This window comes from Anabrus simplex, chromosome 1 (assembly GCF_040414725.1).
Source record: "Anabrus simplex isolate iqAnaSimp1 chromosome 1, ASM4041472v1, whole genome shotgun sequence".
NCBI classification, from domain to species: domain Eukaryota; kingdom Metazoa; phylum Arthropoda; class Insecta; order Orthoptera; family Tettigoniidae; genus Anabrus; species Anabrus simplex.
In genome coordinates, this window is record NC_090265.1 from 340,729,313 (window position 1) to 340,756,414 (window position 27,102).

The following is a 27,102-nucleotide window of genomic DNA, read 5'->3' on the forward strand; positions in this document are numbered from 1 at the left end:
CGTGCTCTAGTCAGTCCATAGACACACATGCTGTGTGGGGACGTGCTTTATCTTGTTGGCACGCTGTCTCAGGGTGCTGTGCCATAAAGAGTAGAATGTCCGAAAGCAGAATGTCTGTGACGTATCGCTGTGCCGTCAAAGTTTGCCGAAGCACTATTAGAGGTGACTTGAACGCATCTCCTTTGGTTCCCCACACCATGATGCCAGGGATCACGCATGTGTGTCTTTCCACAACATGGGCAGGAGCTGCCCTCTGCCATCGATGCTGCCAAACCCGCACACGAGGGTCATCGGAAATTATGAGAAGCGGGACTCATCACTGAAAATGATGCGACGCCAGTCGTCCTCTGTCCGTGCCTCCCGGGCAAGGCATAACTCCAAACGCAGGCGTTGGTGTTCTGGTGTCAATGGCAACCGACGAATGGGGCGGTAGGGCACCGAACCAGCGTATGTGAGTCGTCGAGACACTGTACAGGAACTCACAGAATGTTGTAGGGTCTCCAGTACACGTTCGCGGATGACGGATGCCGAAGTTATGGGATCCCGCAATGCTTGGCGGACCATACGACGGTTCTCGCTCGGGGTGGTGTTTCTTGGTCGACCCGAACCAGCACGATGTGATTGGTTTATCTCATGTACCCACTGAGTCTAACATCGGGAAACTGTGCCATCTGAATGGCCCACATGCCTAACAATTGCACGATACGACCAACTAGCTCCATGCAGTTCCACAATGCGCCCTCTGTCAAGTGTTAGTTGGTGGATAGGCTGTGTAATGCATCTGCAAGGTATCGCGGGTGTTTCTCACTGTTCGTAGTCCTCTCTGCACTCACAGCAGTTGACTGGTAACAAGTTATCAACAACAGGACGGTGACATCACGAATGCACTCTGGTGGGCGTTCTGCACATCACAGGTCCCTGTAAATCTAATCATTTACTCACACATCTATAGTATGCATGTATACCGAAATGGGGTAATTTTCGACCACTCTTTCTGGGTGTTTAATTTTTTTGTCAGGCAGTGTAATATGTAACAAAGAAAAAGTTTGATAAGAAAGCGATATCTTCCAAATGCAATCATACCCTGAAGTCTAGATCAGAAGGAGATATTGAAGACTTCGGGTCCTAAGAAATGTAGAATTTATCAGGTTGTTTGATTCTGGACTATCCCTACGTACTTCAAGGATCTTTATGGAGAGTGCCCTATCACCCAGACATATTACAAAAATAAGAACAAAATAAAAATAAGAATAAAATTAAAACTTTTCTTAAAAACATGAACAAGAAACATTTGCAGTATTTTTCCTTCTGGTGGTGGGGGACGCAGATGAAGAATACACCCCCAATATCCCCAGCCTGTCGTAAGAGGCGACTAAAAGGGGCCATGGACTCTAAAATTGGGAGCGTGGGTTGGCGACCCCGGGGCCGTCAGGTGAATCTTGGCATTGCTTCCACATATTTGTGCCAGGCTCCTCACTTTCATTTATTCTGTCCGACCTCCCTTGGTCAACTCTTGTTCTTTTCCGACCCCGATGGTATTAGAGCATTCGAGGCTTAGGAAGTATTTCACTTTCACGCCCTTCGTGGCCCTTGCCGTTCTTCACCCGTTACTTCATTTTTCGAAGTGACGGATACCTTCTTTTTCTTTTTTCTCTCTCCTTCTACCCCTGTGGATGGGGGGTGGGGGAACGTAGACGAAGACTACACCAACGGCATCCCCTGCGTGTCGTAGGAAGTGACTAAAAGGGGCCGCCAAGGGACGATTGAATCAGAATCATGGAACTACTGGTTAGTACCATAACGCGGGGAAGACTATGAGTGGCCTTTACTTGCGAGTAGTACCACTATGTTAGGTACTCAATAGGTTTGTGATTGGAAGCAGTAGAGAGTGCTTCACTGTGTGTTTACAGTTCCTGTTATTAGTACCACTATGTGAGGAACACCACGGGTCTGGGTGATGCATGTGGTTAGTACTGCTATATGTGTGACGCCGTGGATCTGCGTTGCCTGTATAGCAGTACCCACTATGTGAGGAACACCACGGCATAGATCGGGTCCCTCTGATTATACATCTAAGTGAGGAACACCATGGGTTTGCGTTGCCTATGAGTGGTGGTATTATGTGAGGTCTTGTGAGTAGTACCATAATGTGTGGAACACCTTGAATCTACGTTACTGTTTAGTGCCGCTACATTAGAAATATCATGGTTCTACTTTACTAGCGATAAGTACCACTATGAGGGGCCGTTGACCTGGATTTTGGACGTCTTTTTTTTTCTTGCTAGGGGCTTTACGTCGCACCGACACAGATAGGTCTTATAGCGACGATGGGATAGGAAAGGCCTAGGAGTTGGAAGGAAGCGGCCCGTGACCTTAATTAAGGTACAGCCCCAGCATTTGCCTGGTGTGAAAATGGGAAACCACCGAAAACCATATTCAGGGCTGCCGATAGTGGGATTCGAACCTACTATCTCCCGGATGCAAGCTCACAGCCCCGCGCCTCTACGCGCACGGCCAACTAGCCCGGTTGGACCTCTTTAGACAAGCATCATCGATTCAGGATTGTTCTTTGGAAGCAGTTCCTTAGTCAATAATAGTATTGTTTTGAGCTAGTTTTTGGGAAAGGGGGAATTTCGGGTTCGATTCATGGGCTGTTTTAAGTTCATAATCATTAGTCATCGTCGTATTTTTGAATTCTAGTCATTAGATCGATTTTGGAATTATTTTTAAGTTAAAACCATAAGAAACGGTACACAATCATCATCAACAGCATCATCATTATTTACAGTATTTTATTATCCGAAGTACTCTCGCCTTTTCAGAGGAACTTTCACTTACGATGTATTTATAAGTAGGCCTCTTTATTCTAATAGACAATTATTATTGGACCTAACAGTGTATACATTGTACAAATATATAAACAAAACATTTGATATCTAAAAGGCTTTTATCACGCCGAATAATTAATAATGACTTATTGGAACTATGACCATGGCAGAGCATCGCATGCTCTATGCTGCTGTTGATAACGCTGCCCAAGAGTCGCTTTTGACCAAATTGGTCCTCAAAAAGTCACGTCAAGCCGCTAGAGTAAACATGAAACGTCTAATGCGTATTGCAATTAGAAGTAATAAGCAAGTTGAAATTTTCACATCGTTTTATTTATTCTTTTAAATTTTCATTTGCAAAATTTTCAGCATTTGTAAAAATTGCATTGAGCAATGGTGAATGATTTGAGAAGTAAGAGAAATGTAATTTACAATGTCATTTTTATGTTGTTTGTTTTTACAAAAAAACCAACACTGGAGGCAGCTCCTACAGCCATCTCAGTCGTTCTGGAAATGTACTTTTGGCCTTAAGCAATCTATTATTGAGTCTAGTATTTACGCAGAACAGGTTTTTCATCGTAGGACATTTTATATACGCTTATTAGAAATACAGCTTGATATTTTTTGAACTGGCCTAGGCCGTTCAACTTTCAATAGATTTTTTTTTACTGTCAGCTTTTATATTTTTCGTGTTTTCGGATATATCTCGCCGAGAAAAGTATGCAATGTGTAAAATAAGTATTCGCCGGCCCCGTGGTGTAGGGTTAGCGTGCTTGCCTCTTACCCGGAGGTCCCGGGTTCGGTTCACGGCCAGATCAGGGATTTCTACGTGGACCGGAGGGCTGGTTCGAGGTCCACTCAGCCTACGTGATTAGAATTGAGGAGATATCTGACAGTGAGATGGCGGCCCCGGTCTAGAAAGCCAAGAATAACGGCCAAGAGGATTCGTTTTGCTGACCACACGACACCTTGTTATCTGCAGGCCTTTGGGCTGAGTAGCAGTCGCTCGGTAGGCAAGAGCTCTAGTGCCATGGGAGGTTGGGGGATTCAAACGGTACACAAACGGGAATTATCAGTAAGCGTTTTATACTAACACTACAGATGCACTACAGTTTGACGTAATTAATTGCAACGTGGGAGAACGCACTATATTCCTTGCTTTATAACAAAGTATTGTTTAACGGAACACAGGAAAAATTTTCATACAATTAGATCGTAGTCATGTGTCATACGTAAACGCCCCCGGCAGACGGCTGAAAAATCATTCATCGTGTATCCAGTAAACCAGTGAGCATTAGTGCCTGGAACTAATAGTGGACAGGAATAGGTTGTCGATCGGGTGAGCTGAAGACTGTCGTGCAGGAAAGAATAGTTTCCTTATGGTAAGAACAACTTCCGTTACCGAAACATTGCTAAACAAAAGTGGAAACCTCGCATGCTGCTGCGCAGTATGTTGTGAAAAAATAAAAACGAACAGGATGTACGGCGAATATGGGAAGGTCTGGCTGGACGTCCTAGAGCTCTAACCAACCGAGAGTCGCGATATCTAGTACAAGCGCCCGAATGTTTGCTGAAGATGTCGCAAGTAACACCTCAGACCAAAAGAAAATACTATCACGAAGCTGGATTAAAAGGCAGAGAGACAAAACTAGAAGCATTCATTCACCAGTGCATTAGGGTGAAAAGACTGGAGTTTGCTCGCGCATATCTCAACAAACCCGTGGAATACTGGAAGGAGATTATGTTCTTGGGTGAGAGCAAGTTCAACCTGTTTGGATATGATAGGGGGAGGTATGTGTGGCGTAAACCAACTCAAGAATTTGACTGTAAGAACATTGTACCAACTGTCAAGAATGGCAGAGGTCATAATTAGAGCCGAGCGTGGATATATAAAATATTATCCGATTCCGCTCCTCATCCGCACCTGCATCCGCGGTTCTTGTAAATAATGAACTATATTACACCGAAGGTATTGAAACGGATAGATCTGTCAGTATAACACAACAGGCCTGATACCAGACCGTCTACAGTCACAGGTTTACGAGGGATTTCCTCTCGCTACTAGCGGCATTTTGAGCGGTTCTCTTTCGGAAACTTTGTTCCTTCCTCCCACTAATTGCGGACAGGAGACAGTTAGACTTATGTAAGATTTACGGCTTTATGATCTCAAGGCTCTTTATAAATCATCTTCCCATATCACTGTCAAGGGTCGCCTAACAACAGGCAAAATAAGAGGATACCTGAGTGAACATCAATAAACTTCACTATTTAGAAATTGTCAGCAAGATTATTTGCACTGCCATACAGTCTGTATCCACCAACGCACTAACTTCACGGATATCCGCGGATATCCACATCCGTGCCCGGCTCTAGTCATCATAGTCATGGTGTGAGGATGCATGAGTTGTACTCTGGGGTAGGGGAACTGGTTGTTGTTGAGGATAATATGACTACCACAAGATATGTGAACGTGCTCCGTGATAATCTGCTGTCCAGTTTTGCGAAATTTAATCTTGAGGACTGGTTTGCTTTTTCAAAAAGACAACGATCCGAAGCATTCTGAACGTATAACAAAAGAATAGCTGCTGTTTAAAGTTCGCGAGCAACTTCCAACGCTTCAACAGTCCCCAGACCTCAGTTCAATAACAAAACCTGTGGCCATTATTGGAACGGAGAGTAAAGAAATGAAAATGCTCGTGAAAAGAAGATTTCATTGATCATCTGAAGAAGGAATGGTTAAAAATTGATGCCGAAACCACATCAAACCTTGTAAGCTTCAGCACGTACACGTCAAACTACACCACCCGGTAAGTGACATTCGACCGCCAGAAACATTTAAATTGTGTGGACTTCTTGTGATGACGTCATGCATATTACGTCAGCTACCGCGCTCACGTCTTATTCATCCATCTTCCTACTTTAAAATAATACCCAAACCATTCCCTAATATGCAATAATTAAAAATTGTATAACTACGTTTTGAGTTACGTGAACAATAACCAAACTAACCCTTTGGCACTATAGCCCTTGAAGGGCCTTGTCCTACCAAGCGAACGCTGCTCATCCGAAAGGCCTGCAGATTACGAGGTGCCGTGTGGTCAGCATGACGAGTCCTCTCGGCCGTTATTCTTTGCTCTCTAGACCGGAAACATTAGTACATTAATATTTCCGGAGCCCCTGACCCTCTTTTGAAAGCCGTTGAACTTCAAAAAATTGTATTCTACGTTAATATGACCAGTTTAAAAGGTACAGCACGGCCATGAATTTAGATTATCAGCAATAAGTGGAATAGAGAGGTTAACTTTATGCCTGGCCGTATTGCCCGCAGGAATTAATCTAATACTCATTTCTGGTATGGACTGAGTCAATTTCAGGGCATATGCCTTTCCACAAATAGAAGATCGTCTCCGAATCTTTAAATTTAATGAGAGGGAATCGAAAGCATGTCCTCCCTAGTGAACTGAAACACACTGTACTACTTTGGCTAAGCAGCCCTATATCATACTAAAATACGTGGGAAACATAACGGCGAGTTTCCTAGTACTCAAAGTATAATATCAAGATTAATTAAAATACGCCCTGAGGTGGTTATAGAAATAGTGAGATCGAATTCATGATTATTAGCGACACCAGGGGTTTAAAGTCTCAATATTTACGTAGAACAGGTTTCCTCGTAGGACTTCCTTTGCCAAAGGCGACTCGTACACAGTGTTGCCAACTTAGCGGATTTTCCGCTAAATTTGGCGGAATTAGAAGACTGTCGGCGGAGAAATATATCATTTAGCGGACAGCGGATTTCTTGGCGGAATTTAGAGTTTTATCCATTTTACGTTTTTCTAAATTTGTACTCTAGTCTGTCTCCGAGCTATTCCGTATTTCTTGTCAGGAGCTAGCAGTCTCATGAGGAAAACATGTTATTTGGATTTGATGTCATAACCATCATGGTATCACAAATTTGTAATGCGTGCTGAAAGGGTACTTATCTCTTAGTTGACGAATGATGACAGATAACGAAACCGCGAGAGAGTAGAATTTAATATTTATGCTTTGAATGAACTGGCCAGTTCTGCGTTTGACCCTTGAGGTAGGGGATTCACCCAGTTTGCATCCGGCAGTAAAACGCCTACAAGTTTTAGGTCGCCGGCTCGCAGGCAGGGGGTTAGTCCCAGTGAAACTCACAGATCAGGTGAGTACAGATATTTCCTTTTATTTTTACTATTATTTATTATTATTATTGCTCATTATTTGAGATCGGATTTCTTGGCGGAATTTTAGCGGATTTTTAGTAGTATTTAGCGGATCTTGAAAATATAAGTTGGCAACACTGGACGGAATTATCAACAGCCGTGTAACGTATGCGTGTCTTCTGTCGTGGTCATAGTTACCATAACAGTTATTAAATATAACTTCAAAATATGAAAAATAAATCTATTTATTACATGTTCCGTTTTCTTCCGAGGTAGTAAATGCGTGCCCAGTTCATCCAGGAGGACGTGAGTTCGATTACCCGTCAAAGAAGTCGAAAAATTAAGAAAAAATATCACTTCTGGCACATGGCCCTGAGGTTCACTGACATTACACCAGAAACGAGTACCGGGCGAATTCCTGGGGCCAAATGCGGCCAGACATAGAGCCATCCACTCAATCCTAGCAAGTACCTTGGTTACGGAAAGTGGAAGGCTTTACCTTTCACTTCTCCAAGGGCCTTCATGGTCTCTACGGAGATGTCTTTGCTTTGCGTTATCAATTATCGATTTGCGCATTTTAATCGCTTTTAGAGAAAATAAGTATTGCCTGTTAGGAAAAAGCAATATTATGAACGCATTGTAATTACTGTAGTATTAATGAAACAATAAGGCACGAGTATAATACCTTGGTACCTGTTACCTGGGGTAAATGAGAGCCCGCTATGGAAGGGATTGAAATCGGATAACAGAATAATATAAATAAAAAGGTTATTTATATATTTCTATATTTGTGTCTGCACTGAATTGTCTTTAGAAGAAGTGGACGGTGAAGAGTCACCTTGTAGCATGGAAATTTACCGCTGAAGAACTGTCCCCCTTTTAAATCTTTCTGGCCTGAGCTCAGATTTAAACTTGATAGGTCTAAAGTTTGTATTTTACCTAGTTCGCTAGTGGAATGGGTTGTTTCCAAGAACATTCAACAATTATGGCAAGAACGGATATAAATGCTTACGACAAAGGCCTTCCATTTCTGAATTTGGAAGTGAATACTCTTGTGTTCTAATGTTCTACTCAGCCCATTATATCTACACATCACCTAGCCGTAGCAAACAATGGCAATTTTCTCTGAGTGCGTGTTCTTTGTATTTATGGTTCTCTTGTTTATAAAGATGAGATGAGGTTGATTGCCGTAATTCCTGTCGATCATACGAGAGAAAAACAAAGGAGTACTTCACAGACTGCGGTAACAGCAGCGTCAGGGGAAATCACACAGTGGAAAATCATACTGTCTCCATCAGAGCGTACTTCACAAACTAGGATTACTTCATCACTTAAGTTATTACAGTCCATTGTAAGTATAGATTGTAGTACTCATGTGCCTCTTCATATGGCATTTCATATTGCGTTAACAACCGAGTAATTTGAGCGTACTCTTCGTAGTTTCTAACTTGGCAGATCAAATATTTTCTCAAATCCAGATCCAGATATTTGTAGGTTTCCTGAATGTCATTAAAATACTCATTATAATCTCAAATCCCTTTTAAATGATAATTATTTCATCTGAAAGCGTTAAGAAAGATGATTTGGTCTAATACATTCAGTGTACAGATATTAATCTAAACTATCCTGCTTCTATACAGCTGTGCCCGAAACAAGCTATACAATGTAATTCAGAAGGGACTGCAGAAACTGAAGTAAGGGATGGAAATACAACAATTTCGAAGAGGAATGCATAGCCTAAGACGAAACCAGGGATTACGACTGTAGGGGTACGTCCCTATACGTAGAGAATTTTGCGTCGTAGATCGCAGGGATGGATTTCTGAATACATTTGAAAATGTAGGAAATTTCTGCTCAAATATTCAGACCAAAACTTGTGAGATAAAGAGTAAATACACTGCCCTGTACAAGTCCAAATCCATACTGTGTTTGTGCAAATAGAATGGTGGTAATTACCTTATCGTGTAGAGGGATGAATGTTTTTGAAACTCTTAAAATACACAACTTCATGCGAAGTGAAATGGTCTCTAAATTAGAGAAATTAATATAAGCTTTTCTTTACACAGAAGTCCTACTTCATGCCAGAATGCGTTTTCATGGCCGGCTAATGATTCTTTAAAGGCTGTGGTTTTTCTTTTATAAGTTTAAATAGTTTCCATTAAATTTTATTGTCACATAAACTTTTTCAATTCCTTATCTTTCTATAAGAACTCCTATCCCTATCTCAAACTAAATTCAATTTTCTTTGCTCTATTTCGTAACAAGCAACTATTTCATAAAATCATTATCACGCGAAGCTAGGGCACCTGTACAACATCACATTTTATCACGTAGAAAGTCGCCCCGGATACCACTGATCTAAAACGACGCATAGTGATGATGTCCCAACTGATTTAAGTTCTCAAAAATTCAATGAGTTCTTTCACTCTAGAGTACTCTTACCCCTCCCGCGCCTATCGCGGAACTACCACAGACCAATAGTGTTTGCAGTGGCTCACTGTCACAAATGTCAACGATCCCTTACGAAGTTGAAAATATTCTTAACAGTGTCCCAACAAACCCTCCACAGAAACCAATGATATTAGCCCTATATTCCTCAAAAATACTTCTGCATCTCTCTGTGCACCGTTATCTATCATTTAAACCTGTGGATGGCTACTGGTACATTCCCCGACACCTATTTTGAAATCTGGCAACAAACATGATATTTTATCATACTACCCAATATCTATCGCCCCAATAGTATCCTCTTTCCTTGAAGAATAATCTACTGTAGTATTTTTTTTTTTGACAGTTCGGTGGCTGCCACCTACACTCGCCCCTGGGAGAGGACTGATCCTCGGGTGACGTCACAGCGTGGTGCGGGCTGCCAGCTAAGAGCGTGCCCGTAACCTTATTTGCCTAAGAGTGCGCTCTTAACCTTACATGACCTTACGCTGCCTACGTGTCAAGGCTTAACCTTACAGGCTTCCAATTCGACCCTAGGCCTAAGGGCGTTAACCGTACAGACCCCAGTTCAAAGTCTAAGACTATAAGCTTAATCTAAGAGACTCAAAGTTCATCATCATAAGAGTGGAAGCTTAACCTAACACAATTGAAGTTCGATAGTCGATCTAACTCCAGGCCTTACGTTACGCTGACCACGCCTTAACCTATCTAACCTAACCTAAACTCCCAGCCTAACCGAATACGAGTGTAAGCTTAACGTAACAGACTTCTAGTTCGATACCCAAGCTAACAGCATGAAAGTGCAGACCTAACGTAACGCTGACCACGCGTTCACCTAACCTCCCAGACTAACCGCACATGAGTGTAAGCTTAACCTAACAGAATTTAAGTTCTATACCCGGGCTAACTGCATAAAAGTGCAGGTCTAACGTTTCGCTGACCACGCTTAACCTAACCTAACCTAAGTCACACCCTGGAAAAAGTGCAGCCTTAACCTACACTGACCAGGCGTTAAACTAACCGGCTCTCTTCTCTACATTTTGGCTAAAGTTGCAGGGTTAACCTTACGCTGACCACGCGTTAACCTAACTTAACCTCCCCGGACTTGGAGCTGAACTTAAAACAAGATTGAGGCTACAAGGCTCAATACATGTGCTTTACTCATAGGGGCGTAACACAGGAAAGCGATTTAAGGGAGCTTGGAGCTGAACTTGGAACAAGATGGCAGCTATACATTGGTCTAGAGAGATGGCGTAAGGCTTAATACGTGTACTTTATTCGTTGGGCTGTAACGTTGGATGCTGAACTCGGAACAAGATGGTGGCTACACATAGGACTAGCAAGATAGTATAACGCTTAATACATGTGCTTTATTCATACTTTTAGAGTCTGTAACTTGGACTTTGACCTAAACAGAGATTGAGTCAGGAACCCCCTTGAACAAAAGAAGAACGGACATCGAACTTGGAACTCCCTTAGACTGAAGCTCAACATAACCAGGAAATCGAATAAGGTGTTTTCTTGTACAGAAGACTAGTGTAACCTAACATCTCAATCCGCTACAGGAAAGGGAATGCTAAAAATGTATTATGAAGCGAACAATGTCACGTCTCAGAAGAACTGTTTCTGCAAGCAGCAAGGGTTACTAAGCTAGCAAAAATTTGCGAATGTACCATTTGTGTATTTAGCCACGTGCTCATACATGTCATCACACCAGTCTGCGTGCGAAAAAATATACCTACGTTTGAACTTTGGCTGATTGCCCTTCCCTACATCACCTCGGACATTACTTTACGCCCTAGCTAATTGTGCAGGTTTGACCGCACGCTGACCAGGCGTTAACCTAACCGGTTGCCCTTCCCTACACGAGCTTTGCGGCTACGCGTTGTACTGATAGGACTAGGGAGATGGAGTAAGGCTCGATACATATGCTTTATTCATACGGGCGTAACGTTGAAAGGCAACCTAACGCGGCTTGGAGCTGAGCTTGGAACAAGATGGCGCCTACACACATTGTACTGATAGGACTAGCGAAATGGCGTAAGTCTTAATGCATGTGCTTTATTCATAGGGGACTAACGTCGTTATACTACCTCAGGGGTTTGGAGCTGAACTTGGAACAAGATGGCGGCACGGGTCTAGGGAGATGGCGTAAGGCTTAATGCATATGCTTCATTCATAGGAGACCGGGCGAGTTGGCCGTGCGGTTAGGGGCACACGGCTGTGAGCTTGCATGCGGGGGATACTGGGTTCGAACGCCACTGCCGACAGCCTAAAGATGGTTTTCCGTGGTTTCCTATTTTCACACCATGCAAATGCTGGGGATGTACCTTAAATAAGGCCACAGCCGCTTCCTTCCCACTCCTTGGTCTTTCCTATCCCATCGTCGCCATAAGGCGCGACGTTAAGCAGATTGTTAAAAGAATATATTCATAAGGGCGTAACGTCGGAATGCAAGCTCAGGGGCTTGGAGCTGAACTTGGAAATTCTGACAAGATAGCGACAAAACATTGTATGGGACTAGAGAGGTGGTATAATGTCTAATAGGTTTGCATTTCATTTGTGGATGTAAAGTTGGAGGGCGATCTCAGGATCTCGGAACAGAGCGACTGAAGAGTCAACTGCGCTAGCGTTGTGAGTAGGGTAAAAAAGCCGGAGCTGGCGCAGGGGCTAATGTGGAAGATGGCGGCTATACACGGACTCTTACGGGACTAACTCTGGGGAGCTGGTCCAGAGGCTACTGTGCAAGATGGCGGCTATATATAGGCTCTTATGGAGAAAGCTGGCCCAGGGGAGATATAGGAATTATAGGAGACGGCCCAGGGTGCGATTGCGCAAGATGGCGACCGTGTACAACTCACCAGTGCTAGGGTCCCCGAGGCAAGATGGCGGCTATACATAGGCTCTTCTGGAGAAAGCTGGCTCAGGGCACACATAGGAATTAAGGAGACTGCCTAGGGGCGATTGCGTAAGATGGCGACCTTGTGCAACTTCCTAGTACTAGGGTCCCCGAGGCATGATGGCGGCTATACATAGGCTCTTACAGAGAAAGCTGGCCCAGAGGAGACGTAGGACTTACGGAGACGGCTTAGAGACGATTGCGCAAGATGGCGACCTTGTGCAACTTCCTAGTGCTAGGGTCCCCGAGGCATGATGGCGGCTATACATAGGCTCTTATGGAAAAAGCTGGTCCAGGGGAGACATAGGACTTAAGGAGACGGCCTAGGGGCGATTGTGCACGATGGCGGCCGCGTACAATCCTAGTACTAGGGTCCCCGAGGCATGATGGCGGCTATACATAGGCTCTTATGGAAAAAGCTGGTCCAGGGGAGACATAGGACTTAAGGAGACGGCCTAGGGGCGATTGTGCACGATGGCGGCCGCGTACAATCCTAGTACTAGGGTCCCCGAGGCATGATGGCGGCTATACATAGGCTCTTATGGAAAAAGCTGGTCCAGGGGAGACATAGGACTTAAGGAGACGGCCTAGGGGCGATTGTGCACGATGGCGGCCGCGTACAATCCTAGTACTAGGGTCCCCGAGGCAAGATGGTTGCTATATATCGGTTAATTGAGACTAACTTTAAGGAGATGGACCAGGAATTATGGCAATACAATGTTCTTATAGGCCTAACTCTACAGAGCTGCCTCAGGTTCTCTCGACTTTTAACTTATAACCTATTAGTTTGATCAGCCTGACATTCGAGAACTGAGGCAAGGGCTACTGTGCAAGACGGCTGCTATACTGTATTCGTTTAGACTTAACTAGAGGGTCGCCTCAGGGCTCACAACTTGTAACTTATGACCTAATAGTTTGGTCAGCCTGACATTCGAGAATGAGGCAAGGGCTGCTATGCAAGATTACTGCTATGCCCTATTCGTATAGACCTAACAGCAGAGCTTAAATGCAAAATGTCGAATATCTAGAAAACGGTACATCGTAGAGCAAACCGGAAAAAAAATTTGCCCCCCTAATACCGCAGGACCGTCTGTCCGGAACATGATAGAACAGGAAAGTGAGCTAATGATGGGAACAACGGTTCGGTTCCTACTTAGGCCCTTTGACATTTGGTCTGCTTTAGCCTGTTATGTTGTGTCTTGAAACAACTTTCGTAACTTGATTTGTTCTTGCCATGGCATAGGCCATAATGTGCTAGGCACAACGGTTCGATTCATCAAATTTGGGGATTAAATGCAAAATGTCAAATATCTTGAAAACGGTAGCCTACGTCGTACAGCAAAACGGACAAAATTTCACCCCCCACTACGCCGGCACTATCTGTCTGGAACATGATAGTAAAAGAAAATGTGAGCTAATAATGGGATCAACGGCTCGATTTACGCCAATTGTTATATTTTATACTTTTAAAATTGTTATTATTATTAGTGTAAAATGGCCTTCCATAGACTGTATCTAATAATTAATTAAATCAATAAATACAATTTACTCACTATTGGAGCAAAAGGTTCAGTAATTACGTAAAAATGACATTTGGTAGTATTATATTTTAGGGTTTTGCCGTGTTAAACGGTGCGTACTGTTTGGATAACTTTCTTTATTACGTGTATAATTACAGTATATGTTATAAGTGTATTATAAGTATAATTCAACAAGGAATATATCCTTCAAATGATATACATTAAGTCATGATCACCCTGTTTAATTAATCAATCTCTCACAGAACTTCTAGAACGATGCTTGTTGCGAATCATGGAATGCTCGATTCAATTTTAGGTCAAGTGTAAAGTAATGTAATTAGTGCTGCTCGCACCAACACAAACAGCGCAATGTTAATGTTTATAATGAGATGCGATATTGCACACTGAGTAAGTGCTGGAATATGACCCACATCATGTGTCTAGTGATTATTCAATCGGCATTGATCAGGTTTGGGCACAATTAGAGTTATTATTATTATTATTATTATTATTATTATTATTATTATTATTATTATTATTATTATTATTATTATTATTATTATTATTATTATTATTATATAAAACCGTACTTATTCTTTCCAGACAAAAATACCTCTCAAGACTAGAATGTTGAGGAAACTACAAGTTTGCATTCGGGTAGCCTGCAAGTGTGAGGAATTCTCTCGGGCCTAAAATTCACATCGGCGTCCCAAAGGATACTGAAATGGCCTAAGTATTCTTCCAATATCGTAAATACTTCATACTTTGAATTCATAATCCCCCTAACATAAAGTACCTGGGCAGTTTGAATTCGAGAATTCACCAAGGGAATAGAGCAGGGGATTTCTAATATGAAGAAAAATGTTCAAATATTACTACGCACAGGATGCAATGATGTTGCGTACAGGTACCTCCTAATATGTAATAGTGCAGGAATACCTTGTAACCTACAATTTCCTCGGGGATCCGAGCCAAAGGAGCTTTCAAAACAGAAAAACGAACAACTGATATTACAAAAGAATTTCCAATGCCGTGATGAGTTCGTATTTTGTGCATAAAAGGAGCATTTTTTGTTTTGCTACTAGGCTATTTTAACATCACAGTCCGGATCCTTGGCTGAAAATTCAGTGCAATCACTTTCATTTGAAAGGGCCTGTGATTCTATTTCCTACCGGGTCGGGAATTTTGACCTTGTTTGATTAATTCCTTTAGCTCGAGGGTTGGCTGTGATCATCCTAATATGCATCTTCATTTACACAGAAAAATCACTCTACAAGCCACCACAGAAATAAGCAATAGTGAATATATCCCTCCACATACGGTTGGCGTCAGGAGGTGCATCCGTTCGTAAAACTAGATTTAATCCACTTAAGGGGCCATCCAAGATGACTAAGAAAAGGCCAGGAAAGAATAATGAGAATTATTTAAGCTCCGCACCAATTTAGGGTGTGGTGACGGCGGGATCGTATAAGCATGAGAAGGTGCGACGGTGGTGTTAAGTAAAAAACAGCCTTAGTATTTGGCTGGCGAAAAAATCAGAAATCATGAAAAAGAATACTCAAGTCTGTTGATGAGAGGGTGTTCGAATCCACCATCTCTCGAATGCAAGCTAACAACTACAAAGACCGAACCGCGCGTTTAACTTGCTCGGTACAGGAAAAGGTAATGCCAGCTCAGCTGGGAGCTTCAAGCTTGACGCACAGTTTATGCGTATTACAACGCACCTCATTTCATCAGCCAATCAACGAATTCCATTTGAATTTCTCTCCCAAGGGGAACGCAACGAGAGTGCTTCTTTGTTTCTTGCCACTGATCCAGTAATTAGTTTGAATTTGACTGCTGACTCGAAACTTCTATTTATATTTTATTCTAGAATTTGATTCGGTCTGAATTTACTATGGAGAGTGACATGGGACACATTGAACATCCATGGATAGCTGTTGATATTTGAGCGGCTATAATGCTAGGGTAATAATAATAATAATAATAATAATAATAATAATAATAATAATAATAATAATAATAATAATAATAATAATAATTCGAAGTCATCCCAGTGCACAACACGAAAGACCTTGGAGGAGAGGCTTCCATTATTAATAACCACAGCTTTAAGTGGCATATAATTATCATTTCTATGTCCGGCCATATTTGACCTCAGGAATTAAACTGGTACTCATATTTTGTGTAGGCTGACTGAATCTCAAGGTATGTAAATCTCCAGAAGTAGGAATTTCGTTTCTTGATTTATTTCGACTTTTGATTTCTTAATGGGTAATCGAACCCATAAATATTATTATGATTATTATTATTATTATTATTATTATTATTATTATTATTATTATTATTATTATTATTATTATTATTATTATTATGCCCACTCCTGTTCAATGCCAATTGAATAATAACGTTTTCAATTAAAGCCATTTTTTCAGGGTACATTGGACCGAGAGGAACACACTGTCTACCCATTGAGTAATATTCCAAGGTCATCCTAAACAACATTTCAGTTACTTCGCTGGCTAAGTAGCTCAGACGGTAGAGTGCTGGCCTCCTGAGCCCAGCATGGTCGGTTCGATCCTGGCACTGTGAAGTGGTATTTGAAGATCGGTTACGTGCCGGATGCGACCAGGCCATTATCGTGCCAATAGCGACCGAGCGGAAAAGCATCGTGCCGCATGCGACCCATCAATCACTTACAATTGATCTGCATTAAGGGCTGTCACCAAGTGGCAGATTGCTTATGAGTAGCTAACTTGGTCTTTTCTAAAATAAAGGTCTGACACCGTGGTTAGCAGGTTCGAGTGCCGTTGGTCGAAAGAAAAATATAATAATGTTGCTGGCTTTACGTCCCAGTAACTACTTTTATGGTTTAAGGAGACGCCGAGGTGCCGGAATTTAGTCCCGCAGGTCTTATTTTACGTGCCAGTAAATCCACCGACACAAAGCTGACGTATTTGAGCACGTTCAAATACCACCGGACTGAGCCAGGATCGAACCTGCCAAGTTGGAGTCGGAAGACCAACATCTCAACCGTCTGAGCCGTCTGAGCCACTTAGCCTGGATGAAAAAAATCACCATCAGAATGTTGGCCGGCAAGGTAGGAAAGTTGGTGGAGACAGTTTCTAATCACTAGATTGCATGCCAAAAGCCGGGATTCAAATCCAAACCTTTTCGCAGTGTTCAAATGGAGTGAGGGGATATGATGCTGTTAATGGTGATTCGGTCGTCGGATGGCGACGTAAAGCATTGTGCAGACCCCTTGGTATTATTCGAGAGGAGTAGGCTACGTGCCGACACCGGGTTTCATCTCTCCTTAGTTCATTATCATAACCCCACATCCAGACGCACAGGCCGCCCAAGGGAGTCAGGTAGAAAGACTGCACCAGGTAAGCCGAACACGTTCTCGGACACTCCTGGAACTAATAGGACATAATAAGTAAGTAGGCCTAAGTCGTAAATAATTTCAGAGAATTAGGATCTTTTTTATTGCTAGTGGCATTACGTCGCACCGACACAGACAGGTCTTAAGGCGACGATGGGATAGGAAAAGGCTAGGAATGGGAAGGAAGCGGCCCTGGTCTTGAAGTACAGCTCCAGCATTTGCCTGGTGTGAAAATGGGAAACCACAGAGAGCCATCTTCACGGCTGCCGAGAGTGGGATTCGAACCCACTATCTCCCGGATGCAAGCTCAGGGCCGCGCGCCTCTAACCGAATGGCCAACTCGCCCGGTGGTGAAAGACGTAAACGCATCACCATGTTTCGTGTTGTAAAACGAGTTTCTCCCAGAAGTGTTATGTAAAGTAGAGGCAGTAGCTGCTTATAGGACTATTGATATGGCATTGCTCTTCGTTTAGCTTACCTTATCTTGGGTGATGACACAACTTATCAAATGACAATTTGCTTGTCAACGCCGGTCGCATCCGGCACGGTTAAAGATTATGCGGTCCTTAGTGGCATGGGTCGCATGCGGCACGGTCGCATCTGGTACGCCACCATATGCATCAACCTCGTGTCGGTTCCTGTATTGGCATGTAAAAGTATTCCTGAGAAATAAAATTCTGGCACCTCTGCGTCACCGTTGTAGTTACAGGGATATAAATGCAATTAACATCATCATCATCATCATCATCATCATTATCATCATGTCAGTCACTGCTGAACGCACACACGAGAAACGTGAACAACCCCTTACTACCACTGCACGCGACGTGTACATTCTTTAGATACGCAGCTAAAATCCACTCAAGCATAATGCAGCTGAGCAACCGACCAACAGAAGAGTTCGTTCGAGATAGCGAATGTCTCGAAACATCAGTGGAAACAACAGACTGGTCTACTGCATCACCACATCATTGAACAGCCTCCTGGATTCCACCTACTCAGGTGGTAGTTGAGGATTCCAAAACTAGAACACTACCGGCCACGGAAAATGTGGAGCTACACCGCACAATAATGAGGATGGAGGATTTCTCTTTGCTGTGAGAGTGGCGAGCCGGCCCCGCGGTGTAGGGGTAGTGTGACTGTCTCTTACCAGGAGGGCCAGGGTTCAATTCCCGGACAGCTCAGGGACTTTTACTTGGATCTGAGGGTTGGATCGAGGTCCATTCAGCCTAAGTTATTATAATTGAGGAGCTATCTGACGGTGAGATGGCGGCCCCGGTCTATAAAGGGAAGATTAATGGCCGAAAGGCTTCGTCGTGCTGACCACACGACACTTCATAACCTGCAGGCCTTCGGACTGAGAAGCGGCCCCTTGGTAGACCACGGCCCTTCGGGGCTTTTGGGGGATGGAGTTTGGTTTTTGGTTTGTGAGCAGCAAACAGTAGACCACATACCCGTCTTATAACCAATCCTTGCCTTCGAGGGCACATAGGAATCCTCCATATCCAGTGAAACAATTGTCTGGATTGCTCGTCTTGACTTAGAACTTTGATTAGTTTACGAATCTGGGAAGGAGTACTTTTCGTACTATTGGAACATATGTATACCTACTGTCACTAAAAGCCAAGCCATTTCCGTATACTCATGAAGCCATTAGAGGCTTCCTTCTTCTTCTTCTTCTTCTCCTTCTTCTCCTTCTTAATCTGTTTAGCATCCAGGGTCAGTTTCGTGGGATACAACTGGGGAGAATGACCAGTACGTCGCCCAGGCGACCTCACCTGCTATTCTGAACAGGGGCCATGTGAAGGGGTGGGAAGATTGGATGGGAGAGGCAAGGAAGAGGGAAGGAAGCGGCCGTGGCCTTAAGTTAGGTACCATCCCGGCATTTGCCTGGAGGAGAAGTGGGAAACCACGGAAAACCACTTCTAGGATGGCTGAGGTGGGAATTGAACCCACTTCTACTCAGTTGATCTCCCGAGGCTCAGTGGATTCCATTTCAGCACTCGTCCCACTCTTCAAATTTCGTGGCAGAGCCTGGAATCGAACCCGGACCTCCAGGGGTGGCAGCTAATCACGCTAACCACTACACCACAGAGGCAGAACATTAGGCTTCCACTGTCCGTAATTTCGGCACTAAGTGGTTCGGTGTAGGCTGGGTGGAACCCAGGCCCATGTGCCTCTCCAGAAGTGGAAATCCCATTTGTAAATCCCTGGTCATGTATCGAACTCGCGTCTTTCCATGTTAACCAAGCATATCTTTAACCACCTCGGCTAGGGAGCCCCTGTATATTTATGTATAATCGTTCAAAAAAAAAAAACAATGAGCGCAAGTTACTGTATGTTACTCACACTTAATGCTTTATCAGACTTAATCATTATCTAAATGTAATTCACCTCTCATGTGGATACAAACTCTGTAGATACCCATAAAAACATTACATTTGTATGTTCTATTGTTTCTGATATAATTATACTTGCGAGCAACGTATTTAATAACATGAGTTATTGTTTTTCGAATGAAGGTGCATACTGTAAATATCTTTCCTCACCATGCGCTAAATGAAACAAAGTGTGTTAAACTAGAACTTGACCTACGAGGGGAACCCGCCAAGTCTAACAATCCGATTTCCCGGAAACCTTGCTCAGTGAAAGGGTAGAAATAAGCGAACGTATTTTTCGTCTTATCCGTAGACGCTCGACCGTTTCGGAGGAGACGACGGTCGAAGTTTCCTATGTGTTCTGCGTGCCTATTAGCGCGTAACAGGGGCTTTCACCGAGGCTACACACTTTTGCGCACCGTGTTCAAATCCCTATGATTACTTTTCATGTATTTACTTTTGTCCATTCACGATTAACATACTACACGAATGGTTTTGTTCAATGTATTTTAAATATCGTTGTCCTTATTCGTATATGTTCTATCTGGTAAATGAATGTTAAAACCCCAATAAATAAGTGAAACCACTTATTTAAAACTGTTTTTGGATAAACGATCCGTTATGCGTCGTTTGTCGCAAATTTATTGCCAACACGTGAAATATTCAGTAATATTAACGATGTTTCTTTCTTTCTTTTTTTCTTTCTTTCTTTCTTTCTTTCTTTCTTTCATTCTTTCTTTTTCTTAATCTGTTTACCCTCCAGGGTTGGTTTTTTCCTCGGACACAGCGTGGGATCCCACCTCTACCACCCCAAGGGCAGTGTATTGGAGCGTGAGACTTTGGGTCGTGGAGATACAACTGGGAGGACCAGTACCTCGTCCAGGCGGCCTCACCTGCTATGCTGAACAGGGGTCTTGTGGGGGATGGAACGATTGGAAGGGATAGACAAGGGAGAGGGAAAGAAGCGGACGTGGCCTTAAGTTAGGTACCATCCCGGCATTTGCCTGAAGGAGAAGTGGGAAACCACGGAAAACCACTTCGGGGATGGCTGAGGAGGGAATCGAACCCCTCTCTAGTCATTTGACCTCCCGAGGTTGAGTGGACCCCGTTTTAGGTCTCGTACCAATTTTTAAATTACGCGGCACCGGGCGAGTTGGCCGTGCGCGTAGAGGCGCGCGGCTGTGAGCTTGCATCCGGGAGATAGTAGGTTCGAATCCCACTATCGGCAGCCCTGAAAATGGTTTTCCGTGGTTTCCCATTTTCACACCAGGCAAATGCTGGGGCTGTACCTTAATTAAGGCCACGGCCGCTTCCTTCCAACTCCTAGGCCTTTCCTATCCCATCGTCGCGATAAGACCTATCTGTGTCGGTGCGACGTAAAGCCCCTAGCAAAAAAAAAAATTACGCGGCAGAGTTGGGAATCGAAGCCGTATCTCCGTGGGTGGCAGCTAATCACTCTAACCACTACACAACAGAGGCGGACGATGTTTCTTTCCCGACTGATATTCCTACCTAGAAAAACTGTGGCACTACACTTGTTTCGAATGTTTCTACGATCGAAGAGAATGCACCGTATCTCCCTGAAGCGTTAAATAAGAATGAACTTACACAACATTTTTATCTCTGAAAAATAACCCACATATATATGGGGGACACATAATAAATGCATAACACTTTTTGTGAGATCCACTTGTAATATTTCAATCCACATAACGCCCATGTATCAACTAACGTAATAAGAAACATACGTGTAGTAATCGTAAATGAACATAAAACAACAGCAACAACAACAACAAAAACATTTTTTGGGGATTTTAAGACGGAGCGATAGCCGCTGCGGCCGCGCGTCAGTAAAACTTGTTACGCTCTAAAAGGCACATAAAGCACGTAAAGTAATTTCCTTGGAAATGGTTGAGTGTCTACGGATAAGCCGAAACATGTGTTCGCTTATTTCGACCTCTCTTTCACTGTGCGAAGTTTCTGGGAAATCTGATTGTTACACTTGGCGAGTTCTCCCGTTAGAGTACCACTGCATTATCAAGATTTTTTGAAGGGATACAATAGGTTCAATGAAATGAGGAGATAACAGCTCTGTGTGTACTGAATGAGAGTATCAATGCTTCTATAAACATTGTTTTGGTAGATAGCTTCTATTTGTTGCACATAGTCAGCAATTGGTATACTGTGCTTCATACAACCACTATCTGAGGATCTTAACATTAATATGAAACAGTTTTTACTTTTAAATAGGTATTATATTTATTATTAGCGGAATTACTCTTTCTTCGCACGAGTTTATTTGTTAGTAAAAACTTTGCTTTCATATTTGAAAGATTACTAGGAAAAAATTGCTTGGTTCATAAGATGTCCAGAGAAACATCATGAAGAGGAGTCAATGATTTTTCTTCTGTCTGGAATTCTCTTTTATATGACTTGTTCAATTGAACAATGGAAAGAGCCAGATGCACTGCAAACAGCGAAGACGTGGCAGTACTGCACGATTTGGTGGTTGTAGGAACAAGTCAGTACGTGGACAGTCGGCAACCCTCACCAGGACGCTGCCAATGTAGCAATGAACAGTCGGCATTGTTTCCGCACGGATCACTTTCATTACAGACACGATCTCATCCCTTGCGATGGTCATGTCTTCAGTAAGAAACCCTAACCAAGCGGTGTCTGATGCTATGGAAGAATGCCTCAACCAGCAATTGGCGTCCTTCATTGTGAAGGGTATACAGGGTCTCTCAAACCTTTTGGGACAAACTGAAACAGGTGATAGTGGGTCCACAACCGATTATTTTGCGATAGGGAACAAATGGTCGTAAATTTATATTTTTAATGTGGACATACACAGCGTACACCACATAACAACAACGTAGCTCATAGTATTCGTTCAAAGAGAGCACCAGGAGTCTCAGTGTATGTATTGCAACAGCGCAAGTAGTCCTGCCGCACTCTCAAAAGGACCCCGGATGTCTGTTGCACTCTAGAATAGACAGCGGGTGATAAACAACGTACACCCCTGACTACCAAACAGACCTACTGTACGCAACTTAGCTCATAGCACGTGTGTCATGTGACGACCGCATGCATCGCATCGGCGCATTAACCTGTGCCGCACGCACACCACTATCAATGGTGTCAGTTACCCATTGCATCAGACAGCTTGTGATATGTCCATGGTGAGGTGTGTTCCTGTGTACAGTACATCACGCGTAGTCAAAGATGGAACGTTACACGTCACGAGAGTTAGCAAACATGCAGTTAATGTACGGTGCGGCAGGATGTAGTGCACGTAAAGCAGCACGAATGTACAGATAACGCTTTCCCAACAGGCGCCATCCTAACTGGAAGATGTTTATCTCCATGGATGAGACGGGGTCATTTGCACCAACAGAGCCGGTCAAAGTTCCCGCCAAAGACATGTCCGGATACCAGACTTTAAGGAAATGGTGTTGGATCGTGTGGCCGACTATTCAGCAATAAACACCCGTCAACTTTCCCGTGATAAGCACACCTCGAAGGATACGAATAATAATAATAATAATAATAATAATAATAATAATAATAATAATAATAATAATAATAATAATAATAATAATAATAATAATAATAATCGTTTGGCTTCAGCTACCGTGTGCAGAAATTTCAATTTGACGCCATCTGGCTGCCTGCTCGTCAATTTTGACTTTCCGCTTTACTCTAGGTCTACTAGATGGCAGACAGAGTAAACCGGATCTCTCTTAGGCGTCTGTGGCTGAAATTTTAATGAATTTTGTCGGGTAAACACCAAAATATCACCAGAGATCTTTTACATGCCGACATCGTACGACGTGGAGTGTCGAATGGACGTTTTTCCGTCCTTCAAATACCTGACTACCTCTGTCGGGTTTGAACCCACTATCTTGGGATGCGGAACAGGTACCACACCGCTATCATAAAGAACGGGTGCAAGCACTGGGACCAACGGAGTTTAGCCCCGCGTTTACTTCTGTCAATTGATTATCGACCGTAGTGCTGTAGTGCCAAACGTTGTGCAGTTCGTATTGTTCACGGATGGAGCTTCATTCACCCGTGATGTTGCATCCAACAGCTGCGACAGCCATGTCTGGGGTGAGGACAATCCCCACGCCACTCACATCGGTGGCCACCAGCAACGATTCTCTGTCAACGTATCGATGAGCATTTTCTAAGATCTCCTAATAGGACCTTATTTGCTGTCTTTCCGTTTGACTGGTCCACGTTACCTGGTGTTTTTTCGAGATGTGCTGCCACAGTTCCCGGAGACTGTACCCCTTGTTGTCCGCGGAGGGATGTGGTTTCAAGACGACTGTACACCCACTTCGATGCTCATGACCGCGAGAACCTGAAAAACACGTACCCTCATCGTTAGATTGGAAAGGGAGGTCTTGTCCCATGGCCAGGTTGATCGCCGGATCTCTCACCTCTGGACTTCTTCCTCTGGGTTACGTGAAGTCGTTGATGTATGAAACCCCTGCAGAAAGGGATGAATACCTGTTTGCTAGAGACCAAGCTGTCTGTCTTCTGATACAACAGACACCAGGGATCTTTGAGAGAGTGCAGCAGAACTTCATACGCCGTTGCCGTGCATGCATTGAGAATAGCGGTCGTCACCTTGAACAATTACTATCAGCTGTTTTGTTGTTATGCTATGTACGCTGTGTTTATCCATAACACAATAAATATGCATTCCCGACCATTGGTTCCCTACCACAATATAATCGGTTGTGGATTCACTATCACCTGTTTCAATTCGACCCAAATTGTTTGAGACAACTTGCGGAGAAACTTGTTCAGTGTTGGGGCAAGTACCTGAACGATGAGGATAATTATCTGTATACTCTCTCAAGCTATCATCAGGATGCTGTTTTGATATGATCTCTATTGTCCAATAAAAGCTCACCGGACAAAAAAATTATTCACCCCTAGATAAATCACTACAAGCATCATTTAATGCCGTGTTACTCCATCTCTGGACTTGTAATCGGTTAGGAAATGAGTCCACAAGATTGTGCAGGTACTGTACATCCTATCCGGTTAAGCCACTCAGTGAGGATCTGATCGCGCATTTCCACCAAATTTCGGGGATGCTAATGTCGGCCTTTTACCCGATGTTGCAACATGTCCAACATATTTTCATTCGGGCTCAAGTCAGGAGATTTTGCAGGCCAATCTAGATATAAAAGGGTGGAGGAGTGTTAATGAAACCAGTCACAAATTCGTGCAGCCCGATAGCGGTATGAATAGCATACTCATCATAGAAATGTTGACAGAAAGACAACATCCGATCATGCATAATGTTTAAATAAACAGAGTGTTTTATATTAGTGTTCTCCTCAGTGAGCGGGCCCAATCAATGATACGAAAACCACCCCGAAAATATCACAGACCCACTTCGGGCTTGAATCTGACCTTGAAAATATCCAGGAGGGAATGCTTCATTTGGCCTTCGGTGCGCTCGATGACATGTACACTGACTGACAGAGCAAATGCAACACCAAGAAGGAGTGGTCAGAACTTTATGCCAATTGCAGGGTAGACTGACGTCACTGAGGTATGCTCATGATGTGAAATGCGCCGCTGTGCTGCGCACGTAGCGAACGATAAATGGGACACGGCGTTGGCGAATGGCCCACTTCGTACCGTGATTTCTCAGCCGACAGTCATTGTAGAACGTGTTGTCGTGTGCCACAGGACACGTGTAGGGCGTATAGCTAAGAATGCCAGGCCGCCGTCAACGGAGGCATTTCCAGCAGACAGACGACTTTACGAGGGGTATGGTGATCGGACTGAGAAGGGCAGGTTGGTCGCTTCGTCAAATCGCAGCCGATACAAATAGGGATGTGTCCACGGTGCAGCGCCTGTGGCGAAGATGGTTGGCGCAGGGAAATGTGGCACGTGCGAGGGGTTCAGGCGCAGCCCGAGTGACGTCAGCACGCGAGGATCGGCGCATCCGCCGCCAAGCGGTGGCAGCCCCGCACGCCACGTCAACCGCCATTCTTCAGCATGTGCAAGACACCCTGGCTGTTCCAATATCGACCAGAACAATTTCCCGTCGATTGGTTGAAGGAGGCCTGCACTCCCGGCGCCCGCTCAGAAGACTACCATTGACTCCACAGCATAGACGTGCACGCCTGGCATGGTGCCGGGCTAGAGCGACTTGGATGAGGGAATGGCGGAACGTCGTGTTCTCCGATGAGTCACGCTTCTGTTCTGTCAGTGATAGTCACCGCAGACGAGTGTGTCGTCGGCGTGGAGAAAGGTCAAATCCGGCCGTAACTGTGGAGCGCCCTACCGCTAGACAACGCGGCATCATGGTTTGGGGCGCTATTGCGTATGATTCCACGTCACCTCTAGTGCGTATTCAAGGCACGTTAAATGCCCACCGCTACGTGCAGCATGTGCTGCGGCCGGTGGCACTCCCGTACCCGTACCTTCAGGGGCTGCCCAATGCTCTGTTTCAGCAGGATAATGCCCGCCCACACACTGCTCGCATCTCCCAACAGGCTCTACGAGGTGTACAGATGCTTCCGTGGCCAGCGTACTCTCCAGATCTCTCACCAATCGAACACGTGTGGGATCTCATTGGACGCCGTTTGCAAACTCTGCCCCAGCCTCGTACGGACGACCAACTGTGGCAAATGGTTGACAGAGAATGGAGAACCATCCCTCAGGACACCATCCGCACTCTTATTGACTCTGTACCTCGACGTGTTTCTGCGTGCATCGCCGCTCGCGGTGGTCCTACATCCTACTGAGTCGATGCCGTGCGCATTGTGTAACCTGCATATCGGTTTGAAATAAACACCAATTATTCGTCCGTGCCGTCTCTGTTTTTTTCCCCAACTTTCATCCCTTTCGAACCACTCCTCCTTGGTGTTGCATTTGCTCTGTCAGTCAGTGTACATTAATTAAGGCCACGGCCGCTTCCTTTTCACTCCTAGACCTTTCCTATCCCATGGTCACCATGACACCTATCTGTGTCGGTGAGACGTAAAGCAAATTGTAAAAAAAGTGCGGTTTTAGTTTTATTTACCTTAATTTTGAAGTTCCATTTGGATACACCTTCTGATAACATGTTCAGCATATTCTGCATACCTTTGCCTGTTTCAATAATAATTATAATGTTATTTGCTTGACGTCCCACTAACTACTCTTTTACGTTTTTCGGAGACGACGAGGTGCCGGAATTTAGTCCCGAAGGAGTTCTTTTTCGTGCCAGTAAATCTACCGACACGAGGCTGACGTATTCGAGCACCTTCAAATACCACCGAACTGAGCCAGGATCGAACCTGCCAAGTTGGGGTCAGAAGGCCAACGCCTCAACCATCTGAATCACTCAGCCGGCTTGCCTGTTTCTACCACTGTGCGAATGTCATGAGCAAATCTTGCGAGGTGTACTTTTTTAGCATTAATTTAGATACCGGCTGTTTTAA